At 39.7% G+C, this 8,101-nt stretch overlaps 1 long non-coding RNA gene across 2 annotated transcripts in view; it reads left to right on the forward strand.

Annotated features, from left to right (window-relative positions):
* The window catches only part of LOC112153093, a 97,878-nt gene that overhangs the window by 79,439 nt on the left and 10,338 nt on the right, over positions 1-8,101 (forward strand). Inside the window, exon 14 of one of the 2 annotated variants that reach the window (XR_002920444.1) lies at positions 6,332-7,099. The exons of the other annotated variant lie outside the window; for it this stretch is intronic. This is a non-coding gene — a long non-coding RNA (uncharacterized LOC112153093). Of the gene's footprint in view, positions 1-6,331; positions 7,100-8,101 lie in introns of those variants that run through there. 2 annotated transcript variants of the gene reach the window in all.

The raw sequence follows: 8,101 nt of genomic DNA on the forward strand, positions 1-8,101 counted from the left end.
AAAAAAAAAAAAAAAAAACTGTTGCAATAAACATTTGCTGTACTTTCAAAAAGTTTTGTTTTAAAGTCGAATTTAAAAAGTGTTTTGGGAAAGTGGTGCAAAAATAATAATCTATTTGGTGGTTTAACTTCTGAAGCCTTCTTATGAACTTTCTTCTGAAGTCTTGGTGAAGGTTAGCAACTTGGTTTTACACCCCAATTAGTTGAAAAATGTAACAGGTCAACTCAGAGTTTCATGTTTTTCTTTGAGAATTTTCAGACTGACTTGAATAAAAAAATATCTAAGGAAAACTTTCATTTTTTGGTATAAACAGGTATTTTTTCATGAAATTTGAAGGTCAAGAGGCTGATGTTTTCAAGGAGACTATTTGGGGGTACTTTGTAGAAAAACAACAACAAAATAATTCTAGTTTAGAGCAAAAAACAATAAAATTATCAGAATATTAACATTTGAACACCCCAAAAACTACAACCCCTAACAGAAAGGCACCCCTTCTGTGATCGTACGATGGAGTTTTAGCGATCCAGTCCTTCTTCCACCTCCCACTTGCCACTTATCAACTCTGCTCTTTAATTCACTACCCTCTACTGTCTTCCTCCCAACCCTCTGCCTGGCTGTCTCCATGGGTGGGTCTTTTTGACTAAGACCACGCAGCGGCATGCAGCGGCTAGTGATGGATTGTCCCATTACTCTGCAACTTCCCTGCTGTTTGCCTCTGCTCGACCGCGGAGTATTAAAGTGGATTGCGGAGGGTTTGTGTGTGTAAGCAGCAGTTTTTGTATCCCTGTGGTTAGAAGCCCTTCGTATGCATGAAAATATAATTATCAATTTTCTTTTCTGAAAACTCGTGTTAGCTGTGACTATAAGTGTTCCTGATATGAGTTCAATAGTCCAGCAAAGAAATAAAAATCAATGAACTAAAAGGTGCTAAAAGCATCAGACGAAGCTACAATCTGGATACTTTCTTCAGTCTTTGGTAGTTACTTATTCTTAAAATGTATATTAAACTATTTATAAAGTTTTAATAGTTTACAGTAAAATGTGGTTTTCGGATAAAACAGATATTCAGCAGATTGCTTTAAGTTCTGAGAATACAGTGTTCCTTCATTTCCATAAAAAACTGCAATAGGTGAAATCAGCAAAATAGATTTATAGATTTTTAAAGGCAGTAAAACTCCTTACTACACACTTTATACTTTAACAAACAAAGACATTTTCACACTTTTTTCTCTTGTTTAACCTTCACAATCCAGTGACACCTACATACACTCTCACATATCGTAGCTCTTACCCAATCAACATGAACCAGCTGATTCTAATGCTGAGAAAAGCAGTTTTTCAGATTGACTTTACATCAATGTGCAACACATTGTTAAAGTGAAGTAATGCTTTGCACCAATATGACAAATTACTAATGTACAACAATGCTTAACACCCACACACAACATATTGTCATTGTTAACGTAAAGTAATGCTTTGATTCGATGCGTGACACATTGCTAACGTTAAGAAATGGTTTGCACCAATATGTGACACTTAAAGGGGCCATACCATGATTTTCTTTAGTCTTTCAGAGTGAACTATATCCATCTTTATGATCATATGTAACCTTTAGAACACAATTTTTTTAATGAAATATTAGTTATTTTTAGGGATTATTTTTCCGATCACGTGATCGGAAATCGTAGTTGATGACTCGATCAAAATTGCACGTTCTCCCCCGATAAGGATCGGACATTTCATATATTCTTATCATGATCAGCACTTTATATTTCAAGATAACCATTCCGGATAGGTACTCCATTAGAAGTCTTGAAAGTGTTGAAACGCAGCAGAAAACGGCAGCAGCTCAAGCAAAACAATTCAGTCAAGCTAGCTAGATGATCACAGATTCAGACTTCCGGGACCAATAACTTTTTTAAAAGCGCTTTAAACTGACAGCAAGTGTCTCTTGATTTGTCTTAACATTAACAACAACCTATAAAGGTATTTCAAAGAGATGTTTAAGTGTTTCGAAAGTCACATGGGGGAGGAGTTTGGTTGACAATGGTCTACAGCCAATCAGGGCGCAGAACACACTAACGAAATAAACATGCAAACTTGCACTTAAAAAGTTTAGCATAACAGCGAGATGAACCCTGATATGGCGCGGAACCAGTGTAACAAAAATTGAACAAGCATTTTATGTTATATGAATTGATAGTAATCACTTTGGTAGATCGTCACCACATCCCATTTCCATCCTCAGCATCTTCTGTTTCTCCAGGATGTGCTGTCCTCTTATTATTCCATCAGCTGAAACTCCTTTCACATGAATGTAATCTAATCAGGGCAGCGTGCAGCTTGTGCTCCTCTCATTTAACCATGCAGCGACCAGTCACTTATCACACTTTTCCTAATCAGTTCAATTAGCTGCACCTGCAGAGCACTACTTCAGGCTCCCGGTGCCGATTCCTGCATCCAGCTGCGTTCTGGTTCGTTCTGTTGCCCTTTCATCCAACCTGTGGCCCTTTGCTCTGTGGAGATCTTCCTAAGGAGGCAGCTTAATAAACCACTAAGAGCTGGATAAGTATCCAAGATATTGTAGTTTTAAACAGTGTATGTCTTATCCCCTCAAAACAAGAGATTTTGCCAAGCTTTAGTCACAACTACCCTTTTGGGTAGTCTGCAGGTGAAAAATTGGGCAAACCTGTACGGGTCATGCAACATTTTAAGATTGTGAAAATGTCCGTGCTAATTTTTACGACTGGAAACTGCAGGCGACAGGTTGTAGTATTTACACAACTCATACATAACAATGGTGACAGTAGGTAAGATGCAGGATTGTTCTGTATTGACCCTGTCCACTGCGCAAGAGGCCAGTGAGTGTTATTGTAGAGATAAGTGCACCCATTGGATTGTAAGTGGTCTCCTACCGCCACTTAAGTATCACATGAACACCCGTACATACATTTGCCCGCGGTCAATAAGGAGCCAGTACGCTCTCCTCACAGTGGTACTAGGTCACCATATCACCCTTAATCATAAGTTGCAATCATAAGTTGAAATAAATACTTCATGAAACACTTACTTAGAATTGTATGTTCCATTTTCATAATGTCCTTAAAGGGTAACCAAACCCTAAATCAACTCTTTTTGGCTGTTGACCTCTAGAAATGGGGCTTTTAAAGTGCTGTCTGTTTGTCATTGCCAAATTTTTTGACAAATTAAAATAAACTTCTTTAAAAAACCTGTCTGTGTGCAGAGGTTGAAATGAGGTATTACATTTGAATTTCGGGATTGGCCAAACCATTTAAGTCCCACATCATTTCAGAAGTCCGACGTCATGATCTGCAGCTCCTGTAATGATAACAGTCCTGTTCCCAAGCCCCACCCCTCTGACTGGATTTTCAAATTTCAGCTGTGGGTGGAGTCAGCCATGATTAATCACAGAATTCAACTGTAAGCACACAGATGGTTTTTGATAATATTTTCAAGAATTAAACAATTTTATTTTAATTTATCAAAAATCTGGCAATGACCAACAGACAGCACTTATAAAATAGAGATCAACAGCCAAAAATAAGCTGATTTTGGGTTTGGTTACCCTTTAAGAACCCCTAAGCATCACTTTTGGATGTTTTGAGTGTCCCTACCTCGAGATTTTTTGGTGTGCTGGCTGTTCCCATTAAATCACAGGTCCCAACCTCTGGGCCGCGAACCGGAACCGGTCCAGTACTGGGACACAGAGCGCACTGGTACCCCAACCCTGTACTGGAACCCTAACCCAGTAATGGTTAGCGTTCGGTAGCATGTCGGGGCGGTTTGTGTCCAGTACCACGTCCAGGCCTGGTGTGCATTGGGTTCCGTGTCTGGTGCCGGGTTGGGGTGGCCTACTAGTACTGGTTTAGAGTACCAGTATTGACCGCGTCCTATGTTGTCAGATTATATGAAAGATTTTAAACTACACCAAATAGTTTCTTGACATTAAATCAATGTCATAGGAAAGCACCATTTGAAAATTTACTTTATGTTAACTCCAGGGTCACTACGGACAAATACATTTCTCTGCTCAATTAAGACAGCCCAAAAATCCACTCTCCTTACCTGACATGTTTATTGCCACTTAAAGGGTTGTTACTTTACCTTTGGGAAAAGATTGATGATGTTTCATACTCAACCTAGAGCGGCCAAGAAACTGCTTTTTAGCAGTTGTATAAATCAGTGAAGTATAAAGAAAAAAACTCAACAAAAGTGATGTTGAGTATTCAGATTGATCCCTAAAAAAATAAATAATCACAATTTATGGCAATTTAAAGCATAAAATTGTAATTCTATTTTCAATGGACATGCATCCCCTGTCTTCCTTTGTTTCCTAGAGGGTTTCAGAGGGGCCTCACCTTCTAAGGCCAAGCCTCTTGTGATTGGTCAACTTCTTGCACCTTCACACCAAATGCAAGTTGCATGTCAAATTTAAGTCCAGTGCCTCGGTTTTGATGTGCACATTTTCAGCACGATGCTTGCTTAAAAGTGTTCATAAACTTGTCACCACGGATCTGAATTTGCGCATGAGAGGAGCTACCCTCAAACATTTTGAACTACGTCATTATCAGGGGTGAAAGTGAGCCAGAGTGGCGTTCCGGTAAAAGAATCTGAGGCGAATGCCGCTCGGGCTGGAAGGAGATAAGCTGTGCGGCCGGTTTTGCTGTTTAACTGACAGACGTCGCGGTCGCTCATATGACGAAAAAATAAAAATTGGCACTCAAGGCACTCACGGCCATGGGAGTTAGGTTAAGGACCCCTCCTCTGCGTCACTTTTTGACATTTTGGGTGTCCCCATCTTATCATTTTTAACATGCTGGCTGTTCCCATTAAGTCATGGGTCCCCAACTTCCAGGGAGAGAACGGGAACTGGTCCAGTACCAGTACCCTAACCTGGTACCGGTTTGCGTCTGGTATCGCATCTGGTATATTCATTTACTGTATACTGCACGGAGGTGCAACGGTACAAGAACAACAGTACATAATTCCTTCTCATCGCTATTGTAACTGGTCAGTTTAAATACAAAATAAATTTAGTTCAAGAAAGAAAAATTAAATGGTGACATTGTGAAATAAAACAGGAAAATTATTTCAAAGAAAAACGTAAATAAAAAAAGAAGATTCAGAGAAAAATGAATCAGAGGCTTAAGAGGAACATCCAAACTGAGGATAAAGATTTGTAGAATAAATCTACTAAAGCAGAAGATGAAGAAGAGAAAAGGGGAGATGCAAGTTGAATGGAAAATGCCATTGAGACACCAGAGCCATCAAGCAAAGATGACTTTTCTATGTTACCAGATTGTCCTTCAATCTGGACAAAATAACCCTCTACTGATGGAGCACTGTTTGAAAGACGGCTGCTTTTAGCGGTACTTCCGTCTCTCTGTGGTTCAATGTGGCTACTCGCTGTCCAGCATCAATCCACAAAGGAAAAAATAAAATAAAATACTTTTTTATTCTTGTACTAATACCAGTTTGTTACATACGGTTTGGGATGAAAAAAGTGATTTAAATAAGATTTTGTTTTTAGTTGTTTTATTTTAAGTGGTGTTTTTCCAATACCAAGAAATCTTTTTATAGATGATTTCATAATCTTTGTCAGTAATGAGACTAATATTAGCTATGCTAATTGCCTCCCTAATCGCTAGTGCGTTTGCCATCTTCTAGTGCTGCCAGAATCTACTAATTCCAAAATCGAGTCCACTAGAAAATTCCCACAAGTCTTTGCGAAAAACTAGTGTGCATCAATGCTCACTAGCTTAGCGAATATAGACCACAATGCATTGCGTTCGAACAATTTTGAACAAAAAAATGTGTCTAAATGTAATTTTTGAATAAACCACCCACATTTTCACTATCAGAACACAGTTGAGTCATATATAAACGTTGTGAACTGTTCGTTTGTATTCAATTCTAAAATTGATGACGTCATATCTGGCGTTTAGAAAAACGAAAGAAAAGTAGTGAACATCGTGTCCAAATTGCCTTTAAAATCCAGGGCACTAGGTGGTCCCACATTATATTGTTTTTAGTAGTTAGGGATTGGGGAGGGAATTTAGACACAACCAATGACTTAGAAATTAGAGTGGAAGGTGGTGGTGGTCGGGTTGTTAGCTCCGCCCCCTGGACTTATTTATTATTAGAAAGCCCTAAGTTAGCATGTTATAACATACTCTTCTGAACATTCCTGTCATGTTGTCTTCCTATTATTTGCTGAAAAGCGATTTCCAAAGGCACACTTCAATGAGCTCCAGCAGATCATAAAGCAGCAAGTGATCAGATTTCCTTCCTCCTTTGTTTGATATTCCAGATACCGTCTCACCTCAGGTAGGAGATCCAAGGCTGGGGGGCACAGCAGGCACCCGCCATGCCGGAGGAGCGAGGTGTCATGCACAATAAGACAGAGACGTGGAGACAAAATTGCAAAGGGAGCTGTGAAGGGCAGAAAAAAAGGCAAGCCAAGGGAGAACAACCTGACAGCTCCACCCTTTCACTCAGCAATATTTGCTCCCCCCCTCGACACTTCCAAACGACTCTCTCCGAGGGCTGTCAGCCTCAAGACTGTCCCTCTTCACACCCAGAAGCTACCCCGCAGTGACAGGCCGGCACAAAGCCAAACTGACGCGCAAACAGATGTACCCGGGCTCTGAAATCCAGTTTGCAGTGGTCCTGTCAGGAGTGAGCGTCGTTAGGCTGATGGCTGCACAGATACAAAAACAGTCCGAGGGGGACGAGTGAAGTGGAAGGAGAGTCCTATCAATTGTCAGTCTACTGGTAAAAGCTGGAGACGTGCTCTCGGACGTGTCCCCACTCCGCCGCACTGATGACCTGGAGAGACTTCCATGTGGAGGAGGAAGAAGAGTAGATGTCACCCCTCTAGATGAAAACTGAAACAAAGAATTGAGGTGAAGACCAACAGGCAAACAGAATTCTGTTTAGAAGTGTGCGCTGTGATGAGATGAAGAAAATCGCTGCGGGTTGCTCAACCAGATCAGAATATTACCTGCTCCGTTATTGAAATCAATCACTCAGTGAGTGATGACGATGCTGAATGAATAAACCTGAGATCTGTGTTTTACTTCTGACTTCAAGTTGTCAAAACAAACAAGAAAAAAACACTCTATCTCTAATCCAGTGGTGTTGAACTCATTTCAACCGTCTGATCTGAAGTGGGCCAGACCCGTAACATAGCAGCAAAATAACCTATGGCCAACTTGTGATTTTTTGTAACCTAGTAGCCTTATCACTTATTAATGCATAGTTTATTTCCTTTGCTCCCCCTAGTGACGGAATTGCAGTCATTTCTTTAACTTGCAGCAGGAATGCGCTAGAAACTGTTTTTTTTTTTTTTTCTAAACATCCATCTCTTCATGACTGGGCTGGACTAAACCATCTGGGGGGCCGGATGTTTGACTCCCCTTCTCTGATCAAAAGGCCACAGGTTTGGTTTCCGCCTTTCTTGCTTGCGTGCCGTATTGTCTTTAGGCAAGACACTTGGACTTCCTTGGACTAAAAAAACAGGAAAGATTTGAATTAAATGTAGTTAGACCAAATATACACAGCTTTTTTTATTGGTTATATAATACATATATATATATATATATATATATATATATAATACACACACATATATGTAACACACACACACACACCCCCACATATATATATATATATATATATATATATACAGACCAAGAAAAATCATTAAATTCCTTCATCATTGTCCTCCTACAGGTCAACAAAACCCCTTACGGCTTTCCACAGAGCTTCATGAACACTAGAATTATGTGTGAACAGTGATCTAAAGAAAAAAATAGTACAAAAGGAAACCTTTATTTGTGGTTGTAAATTAAAGTTAACCCTTCAAAAAACAGACTTGGCTTTAGTGTGGGTGGGGTATCGTCTGTTAGTGTTACAGGTTAATAGTGGAAGATCCGTTTACAACGCATGCGAGGTCGTGGATTCAACACAAAGAAATAAAAGATAATAAATATATATTCATTTAAGATTAGCTTCAGAACAGAATATTCTAAATACACCATTGATAAAGTCGTCGTCCCCCCCCCCCCCAGGAAAAACA

Source organism: Oryzias melastigma, linkage group LG23, assembly GCF_002922805.2.
Source record: "Oryzias melastigma strain HK-1 linkage group LG23, ASM292280v2, whole genome shotgun sequence".
Lineage (NCBI taxonomy): Eukaryota > Metazoa > Chordata > Actinopteri > Beloniformes > Adrianichthyidae > Oryzias > Oryzias melastigma.